The following is a 26,390-nucleotide window of genomic DNA, read 5'->3' as shown; positions in this document are numbered from 1 at the left end:
AGCTTTTGACCAACATTGTATTAATCAGTGTGTGCATTTGATATCTTTGTTACTGTAATTGTGAAAAATTTTTTTCAAATCTGTATTGGCCAGTGCCCAACACCATTTGTAAAAATTTTTTGTGGGGAGCATGGGGGCTATGTAAGTAGGCTGTTTATGTTTTCTTTATGTAAGTAGGCTGTTTAGGTTCTTATATTGGTAACGCCACCGCCACGTAGCGCTCTCTGTATGAAAATCACTGGCTGTGCTGTGTGCTGTCTGTGGCTAGTTTGCATTGTTGTCTGCCATTGTAGAGAGGCAGCTGGATGTTAACAGCGCGTAGCGTTGCGCAGTTGGAGGTGAGCCGCCAGCAGTGGTGGATGTGGGGAGAGAGATGGCGGAGTTTTGATAATTTGTAATACTGGATGTCAATTATGAATATTAAGGTAAATACATTGTTTGTTCTCTATTAATATCTTTCATTTGCTAACTATCCCTATCAGTAGTTAGTGCCTTCAGTAGTTTGAATCTTTTATTTAGCTGGCAGTAGTGGCGCTCGCTGTATTGCAGCAGTTCGAGTAACGAAGATTTTTGTGAGGTAAGTGATTTCTGAAAAGTATAGTTTAATGTTACTCAGGGCCATTCTTTTGCAGGGATTTTTAATAGTCAGATTGCGGTGCGCTTAAATTATTGTGTGTCAGGTTAAGCACAGTCTTGTATAAATTGTTCTAAGGGGACGTTTCAACTTTTTAATATAAATACCTCTCAACAGCTGACTATCAGTCAGACATTTTAGAATTATTAAAAACAATTTAAATCAAACACAAAAGACTGACGAAATTGCAGACGAAGCACATTGAAGCACGCCTTTTCTGGTATGGCGCGCGAAGTGTTTCGGACTGTTCGTCACTCTGGATTAGGCAGTCGAGAAGAACAGACATGTTGTCTGTCGTAGGATGTGTTTCCAATTATTATTTAAGTTCCTGTTCGTCACTCTGGATTAGGCAGTCTAGATGTACAGTCATGTTGTCTGTGGCAGGAATGTGTTTGCCACTATTCACTATTAAAAGATTCACTCCGGTAGTCATGAGGCACAGACACATGCCACAAATAGTGTAAAGATACATTTTGTAAACATTATGTTTCATCATGTATTTTGCTGTATCATAAGGTGTTGTATTAAGATCATGTAGTCTTCTCGTGTGGCTATATTAAAAAACGCGAGTGGCATCCCAAAGAAGTGATACATTATTTCAGAACAGAACCTCGCTAAAAGTCAGTTTCAGCCTCCAGATACAGAACCTACGACCTGCGTGCTGTTTTCTGCACTGGGGACATCAACTTGAAGACAGCAGGTTAGTGAACTATAACAGAACCTTCGTATTCCACACAGTGCAGTGGAAACAACTAGGCGCCTCACCTGTACTGCATGCACAGAACAAATGTGCTCAGTGACACGTCATCTGCAGTAATGCAGAGGAGGTAAAGGAGGATGATCGTTATTATCACCAACGATCAATTCATTCTTCCTTTCTTGTCGTACATGGCAGCTTTGTGGGCCTACCTCATCCAACAACGTAACGTAATTTTGTATACATCTCTATTGCAGCTTCTCACTGCTGTCACAGCTCTGTAGAGGCTACTGTCGCCGCCTGCAGCCGTTAGCGCTTCGCAGTTTAAAGCTGGCAAAAGCGCTAAGGGCTGTCAGGAAAGTTCTTATGCTGTCCTGACTGTGGTGTACTCACGACCTTTATCATCGAGCGCAGCCGTGAACACACAACGAACTGGCCCGTCATAACCGCTACCGGACTCCACGGGACCAGCACAGCGTCGTAATGTGCACTTCCTCCCAGTTTGCCAACGTGCGCCAGTAGAATTCCATCATAAATTAGTATGAATAAAGAACATCTTTCCCTTTCCCCTTTCCTTGCTACATCCATTCGTATAAAGAGTGTACGCTCCTTTCACGCAACTAACCTACAGGGGCAGTAGTAAAGAGAGTTTATGAGAGATAATATTTGAAGAATTTACTAATTCCAATTCCAAAGCAAACAGTTGCTGACAGGTGAGAAAATTACGGAACTATCCATTTAATGTGGGTGTGAAGCATGAGTGATTTCGTAGCCTTAAAAGTTGTGAGCTGACTAGTTATAGACAGCCTGGAGAATTGAACATAAGCTTTTTCGTGATTAACAATTTCCCAGAAAAGATCAGCCAGTCTGCGACTTCCTTGCTTGCCTCCTCCCCCGCACAGTAGTGGAAAAACTGAGAGTCGTCTTGGACTTTCTACGACTTTCTTCTATGACTCCTTGACATACTCGGTCAACCTGCAACTTTTACTCTTTGTACCACAAACATGTCTTTCTTGATATGGCATTTTTATTACACCTACTTGGTTTTTCAGATGTCATTGATTATCCGGCACCTTAGCGTTACATAGAAGCATATTTCACTATAGGAAAGATCGATACCATCTACAGCAAAATCAAAGAGACGTTTGGAGAAAACAGAAGCAGTTGTATGAATATCAAAGGCCCATATGGAAAACCACTCCTGGATAAATAAGATGGAAAGTGGAAGGAGTGTGTAGAGGGTCTATACAAGAGAGATGAACTTGAAGATAATATTATAGAAAGAGAAGTGGACGTAGATAGAGATGAGATGGGAGATATGGTACAGGGAGAAGAATTTGACAGAGCTGTAAAATATTATGTTGAAACAAGGCTTCAGGGGTAGATGATGTTCCAACAGAATTAATGAGAGCATTGGGAGAGCCATGACAAAACTCTTCCATCTGATGTGCAAGAAGTATGAAACGTGCGAAATACATCAGACTTCAGAAGTCTGAAAATCAGAACGTGATCATATTTTGGCATTTTCTTTTACAGGTCCGTCTTAGTTGGTTGGTTGGTTGGTTGGTTTGAGGATTAAAGGGACCAAACTGCAGAGGTCATCGGTCCCAGGTCCGTCTTAATAACACAAACTTTTGAAATGTAGGAATTCCAGTTCCAAAGAAATTGATTGCTCACAAATATGCATATTACCCAACTATCAGTTTAATAAGTCACGTTTCTAAAATACTAACACGAATTTATAGAAACCGACATCGGAGAGGATCAGTTTGGATTCCGTAGAAATGTAAGAACACGTTAGGCAAGACTGACCATACAACTTATCTTAGAAGATAGAAGGAAAGACAAACCTACATTTATAGCATTTGTAGACATAGAGGAAGCTTTTGGCAATGCTGATTGGAACGCTCCGTTTGAAACTCTGAAGGCAGCAGGGGTAAAATACAGGGTGAGAAAGTCTATTTACAACTTCTACAGACAAGAGACAGCAGTTATAAGAGTCGAGGGGAAGCAGTGCTTGAGAAGGGAGTGAGACAGGGTTGCAGCCTACCGCTGATGTTATTCGATCTGTACGCTGAGCATACAGTAAGCGAAAGCAAAGAAAAATTTGGATTAAGGAAAAAAGTTCATGGAGAAGTGACATAAACCGTGAGGTTTACCGATGACATTGTAATTCTGTCAGAGACAGTAACACAGTTGGAAGAGCAGTTGAACGGAATGAACAGTGTCTTGAAATGAGGATATAAGAAGAACATCAACAAAAGCAAAACAAGGATAATGGAATGTAGTCGAATTAAATGAGGTGACGCTAAGCAATCAGGTTAGGAAACAATACGCTTAAGGTAGCAGATGACTTTTGCTATTTTGGGTACCAAAATAACTGATGATGGTCGAAGTAGATAGGATATAAAATGTAGACTGGCAATGGCCAGAAAAGTCGTTCTGAAGAAGAGAAATTTGTTAACATCGAGTATAGACTTAAGCGTCAGGAAGTCTTTTCCGGAAGTATTTGTATGGAGTGCAGCCATGCATGGAAGTTAAGCATGGACGACAAACGGTTTAGATAAAAAGAGAACAGAAGTAGTGCTACAGGAGAATGCTGAAGATTAGATGGGTAGATTAAGTAACTAATGAGGAGGTACCGAACAGAATTGGAGGGAGAAGAAATCTGTGGCACAACTTGACTAAAGGAAGGGGACGGTTGATAGGACACATTGTGAGACATCAAGGGCTCACCAATTTAGTACTGGAGGGAAGTGCGGGCGATAAAAATCGTGGAGGGAGACCAAGAGATGAATACAGTAAGCAGATTCGGAAGGATGTAGGTTGCAGCAGTTACTCTGGGATGAAGAGGCTTGCACATGGAGAGCTGGATCAAACCAGTCTTCGAACTGAAAACCAGAAAAACAACAACAACAATATTTGCTTTGCTGTAGTGGTATTACATACTCTGATGAATGTCCCTTGTAACAATGGTCGAGAAACTAGCACATTTTCAGAATGACGTGGTCTACAAGTCAGAAAAATTTTGTGGAAAAACATCACTGTCTGACAAACAAGGTCAAGAAAACAAAGATATGGTCGAAAGTCAGTGTAAGTTAGCACCTGTGCGCGTCGTCGGTGGGTATGTAAATGATTAAAGTTGTAGTTGTTTGTGATAAGTGTAACGGCCACAATAGTGAATTACTGTTGAAACCTGGTAATTAAGGAAGGGAGGATTGAGTTACGATTACTATTGGTTTGCTTTGAAATTTCACTCATTTATTTTAATAAATAATTTTTGAAAACAAGCCAATGAGGTCGCAATCAGACTTTTAAGGCATGTAACCATAATCACAGCTGAAGTCCTTTAACGCGAAAAATAGCAATTATTTAAAATTTAACAAATACGTAAAATACAGACAGCAAATAATTTTGGAAAACAAGCAAATTTGGTCGCAATCAGAATTTTAAAACAAGTTACCACAATCACGGCTGAAGGCCTTTAACGCCAAAATGACAATTATAAAAAAAATTAAGAAATATACTGTCAAATGGCGAATGACATAGTAAACGTTAATTTAAAAAAAAACAGATCACCAAACAGGTGAGATAAATGATCGTAACTTAATAATACAATAATAAAATAAAACAAAACACAAGGGCAAGTGACAGACGGTGCCCCAGAAATCGACCTCTGAGCCGGTCGCCACCAAAAACACTTTCGCGGACGAAGAGAATGGCAGACAAGAGTTGCATCCAGATCACAAGCTGGTAACTCGGACTAGTGGCAGTCTAACGAGCGACTATGATATTCTTCGTGAGGCTACCTGGCATCCAACAAAACAAATGCAAGATGTAAAATTACGCCAAAGCCGGAACCAGCGGTTTGGGCTCCGCCCGCAGAATACTGTGCTTAGAGCGCCCGAAACAAGAAGGAACGACTAACATTAAGGTAGAAGAACGCCACCCAACCTACAATAAAGAAGCCGTCAAACTTACACGCCTCACCGGACAGCGGCAGAAAGGTAGGTAATGTGCACTGCCGTTTACGTACACTAACCCCCAGGGCAGGTAACTGGGGCGTTAGCGGCCACAAGACATAAAAATACCGCTGGTTGAACTTAACAATGTAAGAATTTGAAAATAGTAAGTAGTAATTAGAAGCTCAGGAAGGCTAATCAGATCCGCCTTCCCCAGGTACTCCACTCGCTGCTTTTCGCCTCGGCGACACTACGAGCAGCAACACGAACCCAAGTCATTGGAGAATCGCGGTATTTCACAATATTGGAGGTTTCTCTATGCGAATTGCAGTGCACTCAACCTAAACGTGCTGGATCCGGTTTCGACGAGGTCGTGCACCCCCGTGACCACAGGCTTTTGATCCGGCAGTCCATACACGCCGCCAGCTGCCCGGCACGTTGTCACTCTGCTCCTCGTCCCCAACCGAACTCCACACTCACACCAGATGGAAGAATCTCGAGGTCGCCCCAAAGATAGGGCAACAGAACTACATATCGATAAGCGCCACTGCTGCCACTAGCGGACATGCAACGCTTACGAAAACGAGTGGCGCCAGTGAGCACGAGAAGAAGACAAACAACGCAACCATTCCAACTAAACAATATGGTCTGGCGGAAACCTACCACAGCACCAACGCGAGCCACAGCAAGGCTCAACTGTAGTTTGTGTTTAGCGATATTACCATGCCTAGTAAGGCATATATAGGGAGCGTGAACAACGTCAGAGATTGAGAGAAGGAGACGGAAGTGCTATGTACTCATCCGAGACAGTGTTTTCAGCACCTGACTGAGTCTGACATATTGTGCGTGTGTAACCAGATTCATTGGGGCATTCGGATGAGACAGTGGCCCAATGGACTGCGTTTGGACATGAGGGCAGGTATACTCGTCGCCAATGTTCCGGTCGACCGCGTCTGAACACTGCAATGGACGATCACGTATTGTGCACCAAGCGCATCGTAACCCTTTCAAATCTGTATCTGCCATCCAATAACATGTAATGAGCTTCCTGCAATGTTCTGTGTCATTTAGCACCATTGGTTGGTGATTAACAGCAACCGGACTAGGGGATTGCCGTCCCATGTTTAGTCTGCCATGACGTCTGCCATGACGTCACAACACAAACAACTGAGTTTGGAATGGTGCCGTGGCCGGTAAGTATGGACCGCTGATGAACGGCGCCTCACTGTGTTCGGGTCACTGCGGTTATATACCATCCCGGATGACCACTGTCGGTGAGTATGGCAGCGACCTTGTAAAAGGACCTATTCTTCCAGTGTTTTGGAGAGATGTAGTGATGTTACTCCTGGCCTCATATTATGGGGAACCGTCGGGAATGAATTTAGGTCGCGCTTGGTAATGACTGCGAGAAATCTGACGGTACAATGCTACGTCACGGACATCCTGCGCCCTCACGTGTTACCTCTCATGCGGCAGTATCATGGCGACATTAAATTTCAACAGGACGTTGCTCGTCTACACTTATCATGTGCTTCTACGAACTCCCTTAGCGATGAGGTATTCCGTGGCTAGCAAGACCCCAGATCTGTCTCCGATAGAACATACGTGAGACCGGCTCACATGTCAACTCCGTACCTTGTCAATACACAGGATATCAAGGACCAACTACAACAGCTTGCCTCAGGGAAATACAACGGCTTCGGCTGAATAAATGCATCCATCTAAGACAGAATGGGTGCAACGTCATACTGATAAGTAGGCTCATAATACACTATTGGTCATTAAAATTGCTACACCAAGAAGAAATGGAGATGATAAACGGGTATTCATTGGATAAATATACTATACTATAACTGATTACATTTTCACGCAATTTGGGTGCATCGATTCTGAGAAATCAGTACCCAGAACAACCACCTCTCGCCGTAATAACGGCCTTGATACGCCTGGGCATTGAGTCAAACAGAGCTTGGATGGCGTGTACAGGTACAACTGCCCATGCAACATCAACACGATACCACAGTTCATCAAGAGTAGTGACTGGCGTATTGTGACGAACCAGTTGCTCGGCCACCATTGACCAGACGTTTTCAATTGCTGAGAGATCTGAAGAATGTGCTGGCCAGGGCAGCAGTCTAACATTTTTGTATCCAGAAAGGCCCGTACAGGACCTGCAACATGCGGTCGTGCATTATCCTGCTGAAATGTAGGGTTTCGCAGAGATCGAATGAAGGGTAGAGCCACAGGTCGTAACACATCTGAAGTGTAACGTCCACTGTCAAAGTGCCGAACAAGAGGTGACCGAAACATGTAACTAATGGCAGCCCATACCATCACGTCGGCTGATACGCCAGTATGGCGATGACGAGTACACGCTTACAATTTGCGTTCACCGCGATGTCGCCAAACACGGATGCGATCATCATGATGCTGTAAACAGAAACCTGGATTAGTCCGAAAAAATGACGTTTTGCCATTCGTGCACCCAGGTTCGTCGTTGAGTACACCATCGCAGGCGCTCCAGTCTGTGACGCAGCGTCAAGGGTAACCGCAGCCATGGTGTCCGAGTTGATAGTCCATGCTGCTGGAAACGTCGTCGAACTCTTCGTGCAGATGGTTGTTCTCTTGCAAACGTCCCCATCTGTTGACTCATTGATCGAGACGTGGCTGCACCGATCCGTTACAGCCATGTGGATAAGATACCTTCATCTCGACTGCTAGTGATACGGGGCCGATGGGATCCAGCACGGCGTTCCGTATTAGCCTCCTGAACCCACCGATTCCATATTCTGCTAACAGTCATTGGATCTCGAACAAAGCGAGCAGCAATGTCGCGATACGATATACTTTATCAACGTCGGAAACCTGATGGTATGCATTTCTCCTCCTTACACGAGGCATCACAACAACGTTTCATCAGGCAACGCCGGTTAACTGCTGGTTGTGTATGAGAAATCGGTTGGAAACTGTACTCATGTGAGCACGTTGTAGGTGTCGCCACCGGCGCCAGCCTTGTGTGAATGCTCTGAAAAGCTAATCATTTGCAGATCACAGCATCTTCTTCTTGTCGGTTAAATTTCGCGTATTTAGCACGTCACCTTCCTGGTGTAGCAATTTTAATGGCCAGTAGTGTATATCTTTTACTATGTTTCAGTTAGATATGAAAATCAAATATGTGTATCGGCAGTATGCCAGTTTATTGAGCGGAGTGACACTGTTTATATGGTAAGAGCCGGTTGCACTCCGTGAGTGTAATCTCCATGCTACGTTCCGTAGCTTCTCTTCTTTACCGCGGAGAAGCATGTCTTGTCATTATCTTTTGTTCTGGAGCTCCACTGGAGATGGAAGTGTAATTGAATTTAGCTTTACAAGTTACTGAATTTCATGACAACATAGTGTTTAATAAACGTCTCTCCGAATAAGCAGTGAGGCTTAACTAGGCTCTATATGCCTCTTCATTATTTCTTAGCACTTCGTTTAGGATTTCAGGAAGTTATTCTAACATGGAGAAATTGGGAGTTTGAATCGGCTGCGACCGAGTCTGCCGTTAATTAATCTCACAGACATCGTACAAAAGTCGTCGAGCTCTACAATATGCCAGGCATCGCACTGAGTGCAGCCATATTGCAGCCACTACATTATTCACTGGAATCAGCATTTTCACTGCTTACGTTTTACTGGAACTTGCGAATGATTTCAGAACTAAGGCGAAAGACAATAAACATCTAACTAAACATTTTATGTAAAATTCGTCAGCCTTCACGGATAGGTCCTGATTCAGGCTCATACTACCAAGTACTTTGTAAACTTCTCAATTTCGTAATCACTGAAAAAACATCATATACGCACTCGGCCTGTGAAGTTTTATTTCCTTTTATCCATCCCTTTTTGGAAATTTATTTTTTTGTCAGTGAATGCAATTACAAAGCAAATGCCATTTCTGAGCGATAATACTGGTATTCACCTTTCCAGGTCCATTTCGTACTTCACTTGAAAGGCTTCTTTAATAGATATTCTCGGACAGCACGCAATTTTCTTTTTAAATATATGAGTCATAGATTTAAAACTGCTCACATTCTAATTTTTAATTAACTAAAAAGACACGTGCGCTCATTTTTAGGTGCCCTGACGATTTCCGTGTTTCCCTACATATGGTCACATGTGAAAGAAGCTCTTCACTTACGAAAATTCTCCGAATAAAAATGTAGAAACCATTCATTGTTTTGCCATTTATTGCTGTCTTATATGTGTACCGTGTGATGTGATCACTTACCATCTGGCAATCAGTGATAACCTTTAACACGAGAACTATGGGAGTTTTGATAGCTGCACAGTAGAGCAGTATCTGTCTTAATCACCCAATTTTGTGTTACGTTGGCGTAAAGCGAAATTCTGCAGGCTACCAGGAGCAAGGTATAACTGCATAGTGGCAATGAGTCAGCAGCGGACGTCTCAAAACAGATTTCCACTTCCATAAGTAAACGCAATTTGAAATGATAAGGACTAGTTTTGAATGTTCTACACAGCGAATGCCAATGAATATCCGCGTTCTCCTCCAGGCTGCCCTAAGCGGATCACATCCATTCGAAATCGGGGGTCGCTCAGCTTCGCAGGTAATCGAGGTGTGTGTGTGTGAGAGAGAGAGAGAGACAGAGAGAGAGAGAGAGAGAGAGAGAGAGAGGGAGGGAGGGAGGGAGAGAGACAGAGAGAGAGAGAGAGTGAGAGAGAGAGAGAGAGAGAGAGAGAGAGTACAGAGAGCTACTGAATAGCTTTAACGCACACTAGAGGCAGTTTATAAGGTTTCGGAATGACTGCTGGGATTAACTGAATCAGTAGAAGCATACTCCAGTTTCTAGTTTCACAGCCGTATTTTCACTAGATTTCACACCATTGGAGACCTATCTAATAGTAATATGTGCTGATGATCCACTCAGGCTGCAGACGATGCTAGATACCTGTGTAAGACTCTGCTATCTCTTCACACCACTTCATACAAACAGAGTTTCCGGCCAACGACTCAAACGTTGTTGTTGTTGTTGTGGTCTTCAGTCCTCAGACTTGTTTGATGCAGCTCTCCATACTACCCTATCCTGTGCAAGCTTCATCATTTCCCAGTACCTACTGCAGCTATACTCGATGTTAACAAATTTCTCTTCTTCAGAAACGCTTTCCTTGCCATTGCCAGTCTACATTTTATATCCTCTCTACTTCGACCATCATCAATTATTTTGCTCCCCAAATAGCAAAACTCCTTTACTACTTTAACTGTCTCATTTCCTAATTTAATTCCCTCAGCATCACCTGACTTAATTCGACCACATTCCATTATCCTCGTTTTGCTTTTGTTGATGTTCATCTTATATCCTCCTTTCAAGACACTGTCCATTCCGTTCAACTGTTCTTCCAAGCCCTTTGCTGCCTCAGATAGAATTACAATGTCATCGGCGAACCTCAACGCTTTTATTTCTTCTCCATGGACTTTAATACCTACTCCGAATTTTTCTTTTGTTTCCTTTACTGCTTGCTCAATATACAGATTGAATAACATCGGGGAGAGGCTACAACCCTGTCTCACTCCCTTCCCAACCACTGTTTCCCCTTCATGCCCCTCGACTCTTATAACTGCCATCTGGTTTCTGTACAAATTGTAAATAGCCTTTCGCTCCCTGTATTTTACCCCTGCCACCTTTAGAATTTGAAAGAGAGTATTCCAGTCAACATTGTCAAAAGCTTTCTCTAAGTCTACAAATGCTAGAAACGTAGGTTTGCCTTTCCTTAATCTTTCTTCTAACATAAGTCGTTAGGTCAGTACTGCCTCACGTGTTACAACATTTCTACGGAATCCAAACTGATCTTCCCCGAGGTCAGCTTCTACCAGTCTTTCCATTCGTCTGTAAATAATACGCGTTAGTATTTTGCAGCTGTGACTTATTAAAGTGATAGTTCGGTAATTTTCACATCTGTCAACACCTGTTTTCTTTGGGATTGGAATTATTATATTCTTCTTGAAGTCTGAGGGTATTTCGCCTGTCTCATACATCTTGCTCAACAGATGGTAGAGTTTTGTCGGGACTGGCTCTCCCAAGGCCGTCAGTAGTTCTAATGGAATGTTGTCTACTCCGGGGCCTTGTTTCGACTTAGGTCTTTCAGTGCGCTGTCAAACTCTTCACGCAGTATCGTATCTCCCATTTCATCTTCATCTACATCCTCTCCCATTTCCATAATATTGTCCTCAAGTACATCGCCCTTGTATAGACACTCTATATACTCCTTCCACCTTTCTGCTTTCCCTTCTTTGCTTAGAACTGGGTTTCCATCTGAGCTCTTGATATTCATACAAGTGGTTCTCTTTTCTTCAAAGGTCTCTTTAATTTTCCTGTAGGCAATATCTATCTTACCCCTACTGAGATAAGCCTCTACATCCTTACATTTGTCCTCTAGCCATCCCTGCTTAGCCATTTTGCACTTCCTGTCGATCTCATTTTTGAGACGTACTTACTGCCTCAATATCGCTGATTTTTTTTTTTCTATCGCACAATCTACGGCGAAATATTTTTGTGTCGCAGCATTTAGCTGAAACGGCACCCGATATTTTCTGAGCTATCTCAAAATATTCATTCGAATTACTTCCGAAAACGTGACGACATGGAATGGTTGTTACAGCCTGGGAGTTTATATGGGCTTTGCAGCTGGACGCCTATTTTTCAGACACACGTCGCGAACGGTCTGTCCACTAACCTTGCGTCTTATAATTACTATCTCCCTCTCGTAGAAGAGGGGAGGAGACCAAACTGCGAAATCATCGGTCTCATCGGATTCTGGAAGTATGGGGAAGGCAGTCGGCCTTGCCCTTTCAAATGAACAATTCCGGCATTTGCCTGAAGCGATGTAGGGAAATCACGGAAAACGTAAATCAGGATGGCCGGACGCTGGACTGAACGCGTCGTCCACCTCGAACGGTCTCGCAGAAGATCTAGTAGGATCGTAGATCTGTCAATTAGGTCCGTCGTGACTGTGATGGGTATCAAGGATACTCTAAAACCACTTACTGATTTATTATGTTTCAGGTATGCCACAGTAATGAATTGTCATGGAGCAATGTGAGCCACTACAATTCGTCACAGTCGTAATGAAAAGATTACACCTGTATTAAGAACGCACTGCCCACTACGTAAACGTCAGAGCGACGTTATCATCTCAGCTCTCCATCCTAACTTCCAAACTGAAAATCTAAAAATGAATTGCTACCAATAACCCGGTGTCAAGCCAGTATGGAGTCTCTGTTATCAACCTTTAACCCGTCAGAGGCTAGGCAAAGTTAAAATTGCCTCGGGGATGTTCAAATTTGAATTCGTCTGGAACGTGACATACAGAGTTGATTCCATACAGAGTTATTCATTTCAGCCTCAGTTGCTAGTTTATTGTGACTAACATTACAAGTTTCAGCCACTTAAAACGGCACGTGAGTGCTTACACTTGACCAGTTCTGTAGAATTGTATTGCAACTTTGACTGCAATAAATAATCAGATCAGCCATGTACGTCATACTTCAGATTAATTCGCAGCGTAGTTTCAGGAGTGAGTCCAGAGATACTGATATGTTCAGAATGAACAAGTGCAACAAGCTTCAGTGAAAGCTTGGAGTGTAGGAACTGGAAGGATATTTGCCGTTGCCAACGAATGCACAGCTTACTGCTTCTTTATCTCCTTTTCCTCTTAATTCGAGCCGGCCGGAGTGGCCGAGTGGTTCCAGGCGCTACAGTCTGGAACCGCGTGACCGCTACCGTCGCAGGTTCGAATCCTGCCTCGAGCATGGATGTGTGTGATGTCCTTAGGTTAGTTAGGTTTAAGTAGTTCTAAGTTCTAGGGGACTGATGAGCTCAGAGTTTAAGTCCCATAGTGCTCAGAGCCATTTCTTAGTTCGATGAAGGAGACTTGTTATTACAGCAGCCTTGAGGATTTTTTAGCTGTCTCGTGACCAGGAAGTTAGCTTAGGAAAACAGGACTGTTTCTAAAATCGTTTGCTGCTAAAAGCCATCTCTGGGCAAGTATAGGAGATAAATTCACGTCTGCGATGTCCGCACAGCAGGAGCGCCGAAAAGGTTGGCTTGCATACCATATAATCTGAATCGATCAGGGAATCCTTTTCAGCTACAGCTCTTGGTCAGCTGAAAACACAGAGTTTGGGAGTGTGGGAACAGACATTGACTGCTGTCGTGCCCCGAGGGAATATTTGTTCAAACCCTAGTATGAGGTTCTGTAATTGCCTCCCAATAATTATTTCAGTACGAGGAGCGAGTTCCCACGCATGTACATGTGCAAAACTTTTGTCTGGACGTGGTTGGAAATCTACCAAGTAGTGGGAGAGATTTTATGCCTTTTTCCCACACCATATCATAACCGTGACAAAGTCTGTGAGAGTAGGAAATTCTCAGACTTGTTTATAAAATTATTTTTGTCGCATCTCAAAAGGTCTGCTTCAGATGGGTGGCTTAATTCGGACACTAGCAGAACCAGCTAAGTTTCGTAAAGTCAGAACACCCTTGGGTCAGGGAGATCCAAGAGAACACTTGTTTTAGGAACGCCGCCGTTGAGAACGCACTTCGGTTTACACAGCTACCGGAGATATCCATAGTGAAAGATGTGTCCGAGCTTGCGAAAAGTAAAGAGGCCGTGCTGGACTCACAACCTGCAGCCGCTACAGCAGCTGCCTTCGAGATTCGCACACTTTAAAGAGTGGTAAGCATGCACCGTTGATGCAGCCACCAACAGGAGGGGAACGCGAAGCTGTTAATTTGCATCAGGTTTTCGTGCACGTATTTAGTATTCATAGCTGCACACATGATGGACTCTGGCGAAATCGTTGGTGTTCATTCTTGCTTTTCTAGGGATCATTTTCAAATCACTAATCTTTCTGCATTCATTGGCTGCATCCACAATATAGTTTCATATTGTGCTTTCACATGTCCACCCACATGTACCAAGGCTATAGCTCGTATTTGCAATTTCTTGTCCATGTATTGAACGTTTACTTACTTGTTACAGTGGGCAGATTATTTTTTTTATATATTATGACAAAACAAAAAAACACCGTCCGAACAGACCTTGAAGGGCCAACGGTACCGACCGGCTGCCGTGTCATGCTCAGCCTTTAGGCATCACCGGATGCGGATACGGAGGGGCAGTCATCAGCACACCGCCCTATGGGCCGTTGTCAGTCCTCGTGACCGGTGCCGCTACTTCTCAGTCAAGTAGCTCTTCAGTTTGGCTCACAAGGGCTAAGTGCACCCCTCTTGCCAACAGCACTCGGCACACCCAGACGGTGATCCATCCAAATACTGCCAAGCTTAGCATCGGTGATCTGACGGCAAGGTCGTTGGCTTACAATAGTAAACCAATTTGCTATAGTGACTGACAGTATCCTTCTGTAGTTTGATGGTTCTCTTCCTTAATGTATCCGTGCGAGGTGTACCACCCATACTTTCACGCTTCATTGGGCCATTTCTGGCAATTTTCATTTAACAAGACGTCATCCATTGCTTAACATCGTTTCTCTTAAATTTGCAGGATCTCGTGAGGAGCTTCCCTTCCATCAGCTCATCAGCGATCGAATCTGTAGCATCTTAGGAATATGGCAAACAACTCCATCGACACCTCACAATAATACAGGATCCAACGTTCCCTGATCCAACGTTTTCTCAGTAGGAAAGTCTTAATCTCGGGTTTCTTAAAAATTCTTTAAACATGATGTATTCCAATAACCTTCGTGTTTGGCATAAAGAAAGCACACCAAACAGCCAGTCGTTGTGTTCCTTTATTCTGAATGCATTAATGTGTAAATTTCGATACGTCTATTTCGATATGTCTATTTCGATGTTTCTTATTTATAAAATTTAATTTTGCTTTTTCGGTTATCCTGGTAATTCCATTTCATTGGCTACTTCTGGCAGTTCATATTTGATTGAAGTACGTTATAATTGTATCAGTCCTCACCGTCAAGTTTTGTAAAATTATGCATGTTTCGTATTTTTAGTTGAGATACTGCCTGTAAAGCTGTTTCGTCTCTTTACTCTAAATTCTATGGTAAATTTACCACAACCCATACTTGCCATTTTACTCAAAATTCTACATAATGCAGTCATATCTTCACTCTTGTATTTGGCGTACATCTGAAAATTTTATTCGATAAAGGGAAGGTTCGTCAAAAATGCTCATTCTGTGTATATACTCATGACAGTGCCTTTAATTGTACTGTGTTTTATATCTCAGATAAGTTACGTAATGTCTTGTTATCTCTACCCTCAGTGTGAGTGAATAAGACTTTCAGGGTCTGCTTAATGGAATGAACAGTCTATAGAATACGGATTGAAAGTAGCTTGAAGATAGACGAAAGTGATGAGAAGTAGCAAAAATGAGAAAAGCGAGAAACTTAACATCAGGTAACATCAGGACTGTTAATCATGGAGTAGGTGAAATTAAGTAATCCTGCTACCTAGACAGCAAAATAACCCATGGCGGTGGAGCAAGAAGGACATATAAGGCAGACTAGCACTGACAGAAAGGGCGTTCCTGTCCAGAAGAAGTCTACTAATATCATAGGCCTTAATTTGAGGAAGAAATTTCTGAAAATGTACGCTTTGAGCACTGTGTGGTAATGAAACACGGACTTTGGGAAAACAGGAGCAGAACAGAATCTAAGTATTCGAGATGTGGTACTACAGACGAATGTTGACAATTGAGTGGACTGATAAGTTACGCATGAGGAGGTACTCATTGGAGTCGGAAAGGAAAGATATATATGGATACTGACTAGTAGAAGAGACAGGGTGGTAAGACATCTATTGAGATTTCACGGAATAGTTTGCATGGTAATAGAGGAGGCTGTAGAAGTTAAAAACTGTAGAGGAAGACAGAGGTTGGGATACGTCCAGAAAGTAGCTGAGAATGTAGCTTGCATGCGCTACTCCCAGATGAAGAGGTTGGCGCAGGGGTCGAATTCGTGGCGGGCTGTATCAAACCAGTCAGAAGACTGATGACTAAATAAATAAATAAATAAAATTCGCTAATCTGTATTTCTGTTCATAATGCAATTTTCTCTTTGATGCTTGTTCTGACTGCAAGCTTATTTGACCTGCTGTTCCTATATATATATAATTAAGCCATCCATCGAGCATAATTTTTTAACAACAACGCTTACGCACAAGCAGTGATTGCAACATATTTGTGCTTTAAGCTTCTGCTAGCTGGGGACATGTTGTCTTCTTTTTGCTTTCATAACAGACCATACTCGTTGTCTCACACTGCCCACGTACTTTCGTTAATTTTCGAGTTGATCGGATTTCTATAATTGTTCCGTTTAGTGACTGCAATTACATTGTTGTGTTATGTATTCATTTATTGCTGATTTCACGTTAGGTGAAATACTTGGCAGTTCTGCGTACTTTGTTCGTTCGACAATATTTTAAGACGATTATTAAGACGTGTCATGTCTAAGGAAGCAGCGATTAAGATCTTGTTCTTGATTGCTGAATTAGTTATAGAAATTCCTAACGTTCACTAGGGTTCGTTGCTGAGACGGGGCCGAGATTAGAGTGGCCGCGAAACACAGCCGTAAAACACCCAGTCCGTCGTGAAATGCAAGCTGAGGGCGCTGTCACGGCTGGTAATAACAGCGACTGTGACCGGCGCCCTCTGATTGGCCCGGAAACGTGCTCTTCGCGCCGCCGGTAACATTATTGTGTCTGCATTTCGCCACCACCGACGCCGCCACCGCCATTATTCAAACAGGTTGCGGAGGCGGCGTGGGAAGCGGCGGCAGCTGCCGTCGGCTTCTGTTTGCGTCTCCGGCCTTCACGCGGCACAATACGCGACTCCGTCGTGCACGGCGTTCTATTGTCGCTCCGGTGGCAGCCAATGTGTCACCTCGACAGTCCAACAGCCATACAAATGCTCTCTCCAGAAATACATCTGCGTTTCAAAAAATAGTGCGAGATTCTTAAGAGGCACTCGAGTATTTCACGATAGCCATTAATAAAGAAATTAAAGGTGTGCCAACTTTAGAAATATTAATGTGACGGAAAAATAAACTGCGCTACACAATTACAGGGTCATTTTTTCGGATCCTTATAACTGTCTTCCACTGCGACGAATAAGTTCGAAATCTGGATGGAAAGTGCCTACAACCTTCCTTTGTAATCGTGCGAAAGCATGGCGCCCTGGGACCTTACCCTCAGGCTCGATGGCATTTCAAACTGCTAGGTTTCAACATATACGATAAAAAAGGTGAGAGCTCAGAAGTTTCATGTAAGATGTAAGGTGGATTAATGATGTCACATTGGCACCAACTTTCACCACACTACTGCCCAATGCCACATTGGACGTGTCACACAATGGGAAGGTCGTCATACCCCATCTTACGCACATTTAACTTGATGCCTCTGCGATGGAGTTCAGATCCGCGAGGCAGTTTTACTATGGGTGACCGAGGGAAACTTTTCAGCCAGACTGCCACCTATAATCGACAAGAAAAGGCCTTAGTGGATGGCGAAAAGATTCTGAATGAGACCACACCTTCCCCCGGGCCGTTGATTCCCACACACTCTGCAGTCGAAAACGAGTTCGCAGTATGATGCTCATCCTCTTGATAATCACAATCTTTTGATAACTGCAATTTTTGATCTCTTCTACTGGTTGGAACCACTAGGTACCGGTCAAAACCATTCGACGAAATCTGAACATGATCCGAAGCAGCAAAGGATCATTATGCTTTTCCAGCCCTCTCGTTTTGCATCCTCATGTAGCGTGATCGTTGATGGGTGCGACATTGACACATATGTGAAAAGAGTCCCTCTTAGACCCCTCAGTTCCGCCCACTTTTATTTAGCATTTTTGAAATGTACCTTAACAGAGAAAACCTGTGAAGCGAGAGTCGCCCACATATAGGCAACCACTTGACACAGCTCTGAGGCCAGTTGGCTACCTGCAGGCACCTAGGAGTATTTCACATAGCTTCCCTGTATAGGTTGTCCAAATGGACAGGTCTGTTCTACTCCATATGACAATATTCAGTAAGCCATTGTAAAAAGGAAAAGTTGCAAAATACTTACTTTCTTATCTGTATAGATTACATGAGGGTACGCCTGAATAGGCATGAAACTGGTCATGATTTTAATTCCATTGTGTTTAACAGTGTGGTATTTATTCGACGTACTCCTGGTGATTTTCGGTTTTTCATTATTTTCAAACTGTCTTCAATTCTCTCAGTCCTGTATAAACTATTCTTCGCAGTTGTTCTTTATTATTTGCTTCTTTGATTTCGGATTGTATCATGGTTCTTTATAACCTGTCCACTTATAGATATGTGCACAATCTCATACAGAAATCCTCATCCTAACATTACTTATAACACACTTGCAGCATATTTGTGGAATTGGCTTTGAATTTCAGTTGACGGCGAGGGATACCATCCACAATAATCGAACTGCAGCCGAAATCACACTAATTGGGAGAAAAAATTACAATTCAACTTACTGTTTATCACAGATTATTAGCTGGTGCATAACTGTTTGCATGTAAAGGAGTATGTGCTCGGTTTAAACTCAACTAACAGTCCTAAAATTTAATATTTAAGAACAGGTGCTCGTAGTAAATATAAGTAAGGCTAACACACATTTTTTCTATTTTTACTCCGTACAAGTCCCTAGTTAATGCTCTCATTAAATCATTTAAATCTTTAAAATTCACGAAATAAACCTGTGAGTATTTTGCAGTTACTACTGCAACTAATGTCCAGCCTAGACTGTTTCTTCAAGATCTGAGCTGGCCATTTCATACCAATTCAAATTTTCAAATATTTCGCATAGTTAGCATCACGATATAAATCAGTTCAGCATTACAATTTGCATATCCGTAACGTTAGTATAAATCTAAAGGCATAGAAAAGTGCTTAGCTTTATGTTGATTCATCTGAGGTTTTCTAGTAAGCTGTAAGTCGAACAGTTTGCGAATGAATTAAAAGTAAAAATAAGTATGACACAAATTCCTTATAAAATTGTGAATAGTCAGAAGCAAACATTAATTTCAAACCACGTCATGATTCTTATGAAGTGTTACCGCCCCATTTCGCTGGAGCAAACAGTTCTTTTGGAAGTTTCATATAATTTTAATTACGTGCAGTTGTAATTGCATAAGGACAGTTGGGTATAAAAAGTAATTAAAACATAGAAATCACATACTCTAGAACCGGCACGAAGTGAGTGTGTATATTCTAGTACATGCAGCACTGACAATAGGTGCGTCCGTTTTGTTTTATTAGCTGAACAGTCTATAAACGACTTTACAATATTCGCTTTTCAAGATCGAGCTATTTAATCTAACGTGTCGTATTTATACGTATTTCATTGCAATTTTATTATGTTTTATTTGTCCATGACTCTTTGACTTTCAGCTAAATCACTGCCGTAATTTACTAAAAATGTGTAGCTACATTTACATGATTAGGACTAAAAAATGTGTTGTTTAATATTAATATCAATCATTTATACATATTCTGTAATCTAATTTGTTCCACATAACTTCATAAAAGAATCGTTCAAATGTTCTATGGAAGATGTAACTAACTCCATACATATATAAACTAGGAATAAATTGTTCAGCACGCTTTTCGCTTCTTAAAACGGGATATAACGTTCCTCTGTATCTTCTATGGTTACCTAATACTATTATACATCACAAAAGGTCGGCTGCCCACGTCATTCGAACATAGGTAACGTTGGGTCACGTCGCTGTTCGGGACGAGCTTACCGTGTGGTGGGTATTGCTGCGGTCTCATTTAACATATGCCACGGCTCCCAAGGCCCCTCCCCCCACCCCCCACCCTTCTTCCACTCTCACGCGAATATCCCACCTGTAACTTCACAATACTCATTACCAGTTTAATATTCCGTTTTTGTAGTGACGGTCTAGCTTTCGATCGTGTAGAACATTCGCTACTCGAGAGACTAGTGACAAATCATCTCTCGCAGCAGGAACATTCATGCCAACCCATATATTGTATCTTTGGTCACTGTAACGCAACAAAGAATCTTAGTAAGTACGGACTTAAATTCAAAGCTGTTTCTCAAGTAGCTGTGCAAATTAATCCAGCTCAATTAGGCCTGTCACGCCGCATTGTCTCCATTAGAGCGGCACTGTTTTCTTGAGGCTCCACGACTTGTTGCACGTTCATTTAAAAGATTTATTGATATCTGCGTGCCCTCCATATTTCACAAATGACGTTGACGATCGAAATGGACACAGTATCAACAGCGGTATATAAGCTGTAGAGAACTGATAGGCGATGGGAGAAGGGTCACCAAAGGACTATAGCTTAATCGAAATTTGAATCAAAGATCCTCAGGCAATGTGTAAACACTTGTTCAGAACCGTCAGTTATCTAAGGAATTCGCTCCATTCATATCCGTGACAAGTAGCTGGGGGAACGAAATTTACCTTGTGAGTCTTGTGTAGCCTTCTCTGGGGTGGTCGCCTTAGTGGAGTTATTCACTTGCACCGTCGGCTGATTTTCCCACTAACGCTGTGGAGGAGCGCGTAATCTGCAACATTAATAGTAAATAAAATATTAAATACACTACAAAAATAGCACTTTAGACATGAAGAACACATCGGGTATAAGTGCAGATATTTTTATAGGTGGTACCTTGATATGTGCAAACATCAGCGTGTCAGTTGTTTTTTCTCTGCGTCAAACAGTCTTTCCACAAAAACATCACAAACTTTACGACCTGATACTTTCTGCACGGTCGTACTAGCACCACTAAGCGGACTGCGCCTGACAGTATACACTTACCATTTTGCATCCACACATCTGCCTTTAACACCTTCCCTGCTACACAGGGGAAAATAAAGATTAACGGCTTGCTCTTGCCACACATTCTTTGAGGTACTACCCAGCCTAAAACCATCGGACATGTAATAGCTATAATTACTAGTCTACAAATGATATTGTTTAGTACACTACCCTGAGTCACCAATATAAATATCTGCATTATACTAGTTACAATCTGTATAAAAATGTTTGAGAGCAATAATAACGTTTATTGGATGGCTCAAATGGCTCTGAGCACTATGGGACTCAACTGCTGAGGTCATTAGTCCCCGAGAACTTAGAACTAGTTAAACCTAACTAACCTAAGGACATCACAAACATCCATGCCCGAGGCAGGATTCGAACCTGCGACCGTAGCGGTCTTGGGGTTCCAGACTGCAGCGCCTTTAACCGCACGGCCACTTCGGCCGGCAACGTTTATTGGAATTTATTTATTTATTTATTTGTTTCATGTTGAGAATTCTCGACAGCTGCTTTCAAACTGACATATGCATATATAACTGCATCATTCCCCTTTTATTTTTGTATTTACTTATCGACTAGTAATTGGTCTGAAGCCAGTCTTGCTCATCTTCAGGTGGGTCCTATTAACCTTTCATCCTCAACACACAGGTTGTTTTGAGAACAAAATTGTTCTATTGGAGGTGGCATGCTTTAAGTTAAATCATATAGCAGTTTAATGTGCAACTCGGCATCTTTCACATTAAAAAAGTCAGTGTCGGTGGTGAAACGAGATATACGAGGGTTGTCCAGAAAATAAGTTCCGATCGGTCGCTAAATGGACACCACAGTGAAAACCCGATGAAGCTTTGCACATATGTGCTGGGTAGTGTCTCTAGTATCAAGACGCTCTTTTCAGTTGTGAGCACACTGTGAGCGAGTAAAGGTGCCTAGAACAACGATGTCTCCCGCCAAGTAGGAGGGCCCGCTGAGGGGCTTCGCCTTAATGAATGCAGCCCACCTAACACAACTGCCACGCACTTCCTTCTTCATGGCAATTCTCAGCCGCACTCTGCAGGGGCAGTGATGACGTTCCTGCTGCCTTTTTGATGGGAAGTGTTCGATCACCCACAATATAGCCCTAATTGGCTCGTCCTGAGTATCATCTATGTTCACATCAAACGCTGGATACAAAGATAACACTTGGGCGCAGGCTAAGCGCTATAGACCAACGTAGAGAATTATCGGAAAGCACAGGCGGCTGCCTTCTATGACGAAACTGTTGGAAATTTGGTATAACGCTCCGATAAATGTATATGTCGGTGTGGCGACTATGTAGAGAAACATCTGGAAGGTGTACCTAACTCTTGCAAATAAAATGTTTCTGATTTTCACTGTGGTTTCCATTCAGTGACCGATCGGTACTTCCTTCATAGACAACCCTCGTAGATAACAGAGAAAAATCCTTTGATGCTCCTGAGGATTGAACCCCAGAACCTGACGTTTCTGTTCTGCCACTCACAGATTTTTATGCATTAAGCAGAAAAAGCGAACTGTTATAGTGGTGTATGATTACAGTTCGTTTATCCATGTAACAAGTCGTATTACGAGATGCATTCAAGTTCTAAGGCCTCCGACTTTTTTTCTCCGGACTGGAAAGAGATAGAAACATGCGCATTGTTTTAAAATTAGGCCGCGTTCATTGTCAATACGTCCCAGAGATGGCAGCACCGTATGGCAGATGGAATTTTACCGCCAGCGGCGAGAATGAGAACTGTGTTAAATACTTAAAATGGCTACGTTTTCCTTACTTGAACAGCGTGCAATCATTCGTTTTCTGAATTTGCGTGGTGTGAAACCAATTGAAATTCATCGAGAGTTGAAGGAGACATGTGGTGATGGAGTTATGGATGTGTCGAAAGTGCATTCGTGGGTGCGACAGTTTAATGAAGGCAGAACATCGTGTGACAACAAACCGAAACAACCTCGGGCTCGCACAAGCCGGTCTGACGACATGATCGAGAAAGTGGAGAGAATTGTTTTGGGGGATCGCCGAATGACTGTTGAACAGATCGCCTCCAGAGTTGGCATTTCTGTGGGTTCTGTGCACACAATCCTGCATGACGACCTGAAAATGCGAAAAGTGTTATCCAGGTGGGTGCCACGAATGCTGACGGACGACCACATGGCTGCCCGTGTGGCATGTTGCCAAGCAATGTTGACGCGCAACGACAGCATGAATGGGACTTTCTTTTCGTCGGTTGTGACAATGGATGCCATTTTTCAATCCAGAAACAAAGCGCCAGTCAGGTCAATGGAAGCACACAGATTCACCGCCACCGAAAAAAATTCGGGTAACCGCCAGTGCTGAAAAAATGATGGTGTCCATGTTCTGGGACAGCGAGGGCATAATCCTTACCCATTGCGTTCCAAAGGGCACTACGGTAACAGATGCATCCTACGAAAATGATCTGAAGAACAAATTCCTTCCTGCACTGCAACAAAAACGTCCGGGAAGGGCTGTGCGGGTGCTGTTTCACCAAGACAACTCACCCGCACATCGAGCTAACATTACGCAACAGTTTCTTCGTGATAACAACTTTGAAGTGATTCCTCATGCTCCCTACTCACCTGGCCTGTCTCCTAGTGACTTTTGGCTTTTTCCAACAATGAAAGACACTCTCTGTGGCCGCACGTTCACCAGTCGTGCTGCTATTGCCTCAGCGATTTTCCAGTGGTCAAAACAGACTCCTAAAGAAGCCTTCACCGCTGCCATGGAATCACGGCGTCAGCGTTGTGAAAAATGTGTACGTCTGCAGGGCGATTACGTCGAGAAGTAACGCCAGTTTCATCGATTTCGGGTGTGTAGTTAATCAGAAAAAAAATCGGAGGCCTTAGAACTAGAATGCACCTCGTAAAACATATTTCGGTCACAATGTTCACCTTTTATATCTCAAAGACGAAGGTAAATGATGAACACACTGGTAATTGCATAACAATCCCCAAGTAATTGCTGCCTTTTGTGTCTTGATTTCTAATAGGAAAAGGCAATCGTCAAGAAAACACCAACCCTGAAGATGGTGTAACCGGATACGTATGAGTCTGACTTATTAGAAAACGGTTAATGAATGGTAAACAGATATAAATACCAAGATTTGGTTTCTTTTTATTTACGGTTTCATATGTACGGAAATCTTCACGGGCACTCAAGTGGAGATGCTAGTGCCTGACGGGATATTTTCGTGTCGTACCTCGTCGGCATCACTAGGTGATCGTGATGGGCTGAGCTCCCTTGAGAGAGCTGCTGTCCATTTATGTCTGCCAAGGGAGGGGACCAGAGGTCAGGCGTAAAGGGCGACCGGCTCCCTTAACAGCTGAGTTCACTGGGGCCACCTGATGAGAACAACGAGGTGCTGTACGTGGACGAAATAGCGTCCCAGGCAGACTCTGGCATCCCTCTGAATGTCCGTGAAAACCCAAGTCAATATCAGCGCAGGAGAAATATAAAAAAGTTATATTTGAGGTTCACCAGAATTCTTTTTTATTTTCGGGAACAGAAATTGCTATGTTATGACACAGTGATGCAAAGGGTTTCAATGAAAGAGCTGCAGTTTAGTGTTGCCATTTAGTGTTGCGTTCGAGAACGAATTCGAACGAAGTGGTATGCACAATTTTCACGGAGTGCTGGAACAAGAAACGAGTTTCATGCTTCGTTAGCTCATTGCGTGCTGTACTGTGTTTTAGTACAGTATTAGTTATCTAGAACAGTACGTAGAGATAGTTCATAACATGCCGTTTCCGAAAGTGCGCGTGGTCTACATGCAACATAGATTGCCTAATCAACGACATAGCTTCGTGTTGTTTGGTGGTTCAAAATTCTAGTGTCACACTACGAATCGAAAGGTCAGGCGACTGACCCTAATTCGATATTTTAAATTTTGCGATTGCTTGACGTGACTTTCACGTGAAAATAACCCTACCATGGTTCGGCCTCTCATATCCGAGGAAGGTAACCCATTTAACAATGCAAGGCTAGTAAAACGGTGTCCAAATCATCGTTTCACTTTCGTGATTGCTCTACTCTGCTTCAGTTTCAAGTAACGCTTAACTGATAAATTCAAACCTACATTCTGAATACGTGTAGCCTGCCTCTGTAAATATAATGAATGAAGAGTTCCGTTTTTTATTGTTATTTTCATCTCTCCAGTACGGGTGGTCGGGTTGGAGTGCGAACAATCTCAGTGATGATCCTCAGGGTACATGAAACTTGAAGGATTAATTTAAAATATTTAATGAGGTTAAAGATGAACAATTAAGTAAATATGAAACATATTGACGAATATGGTGATGTTCATGATTTGATGGTTGTGCAATGCAAGTGAGTGAGTAACTCTCCTGGCAACTGAAAATGAGTGGATGAGTGAGTACATAGGAAGTGGAATAATACGAGTAGTATAAGACAGGTATGGCTTTTACGGTAGGGTCTGAATGCGAGTCGATGTGAATGTTAGATGTGAAACGGTAAAGAGAGGGGTACATAACACAGACTTACTTTATGAAGCGGAGAGGAAACCTCGGACTGTAACTGACAGGAAGGACAGATTTGTTAGTATATAAGGATTATTATTATTATTAAGGATTTTTATTATGATTGTTAAGATTATCCTATAATAGTAATATTATAGGATTAGATCAGAGAGTTGACTGGAATTACGGTGATGAATGAGGACAGGATACTGATCGTGTAAAGTTGAAGAGGAGGAGGTACGTAGTGCTATAATCACAGGTTAGTTGGTAATTGCGGATACAGTGGGAGTTCGCTGATCAAGTTTACAGGACGTATATGATTTCTGCACTAGTTCTAGACGTTAGAGGTGGGGCGGCAACTCAATTCTCTGAGGGTGGAAGCGTCTAGTGGAAGGTAGGCGGATGCGGGTTGATAGGCGGAGAGTATAACGTTCAGAGACTTGTAACTGTCTTACAAAGTGTGGAAGGAACAAAAAATGTGATCAATATTTATTTATCTTTTTATTATTATTATTATTATCTTTGATGCTTCTTTCTCAGACTTAAGTCTGGTTAAAAAATGGAACGTGACGCGGACCTCGGTCAAGCGTGACTTCCTTGTAACTGTATGGTATGTTATATTGCATTTAGGAACTTTCGGGTAATTGAACATGTATCAATAATTACAGATTTTTGTAGTTGTATATATATGTTTGGATGTAGCTGTATTGCATTGATGTACTGGTGGATATTGTGAGGTATGAC

At 42.5% G+C, this 26,390-nt stretch overlaps 1 long non-coding RNA gene across 1 annotated transcript in view; it reads right to left on the bottom strand.

Moving 5' to 3' along the window:
* LOC126175033 (uncharacterized) overlaps positions 1 to 26,390 on the bottom strand; it is a 966,449-nt gene that overhangs the window by 611,480 nt on the left and 328,579 nt on the right. The window contains exon 2 of the long non-coding RNA XR_007535514.1: positions 20,783 to 20,886. This is a non-coding gene — a long non-coding RNA (uncharacterized LOC126175033). The remainder of the gene's footprint in view (positions 1 to 20,782; positions 20,887 to 26,390) is intronic.

Source organism: Schistocerca cancellata, chromosome 3 (assembly GCF_023864275.1).
Source record: "Schistocerca cancellata isolate TAMUIC-IGC-003103 chromosome 3, iqSchCanc2.1, whole genome shotgun sequence".
NCBI classification, from domain to species: domain Eukaryota; kingdom Metazoa; phylum Arthropoda; class Insecta; order Orthoptera; family Acrididae; genus Schistocerca; species Schistocerca cancellata.
The sequence above is the reverse complement of the archived record's forward strand: the minus strand, read 5'-3'. Positions and strand labels throughout refer to the sequence as shown.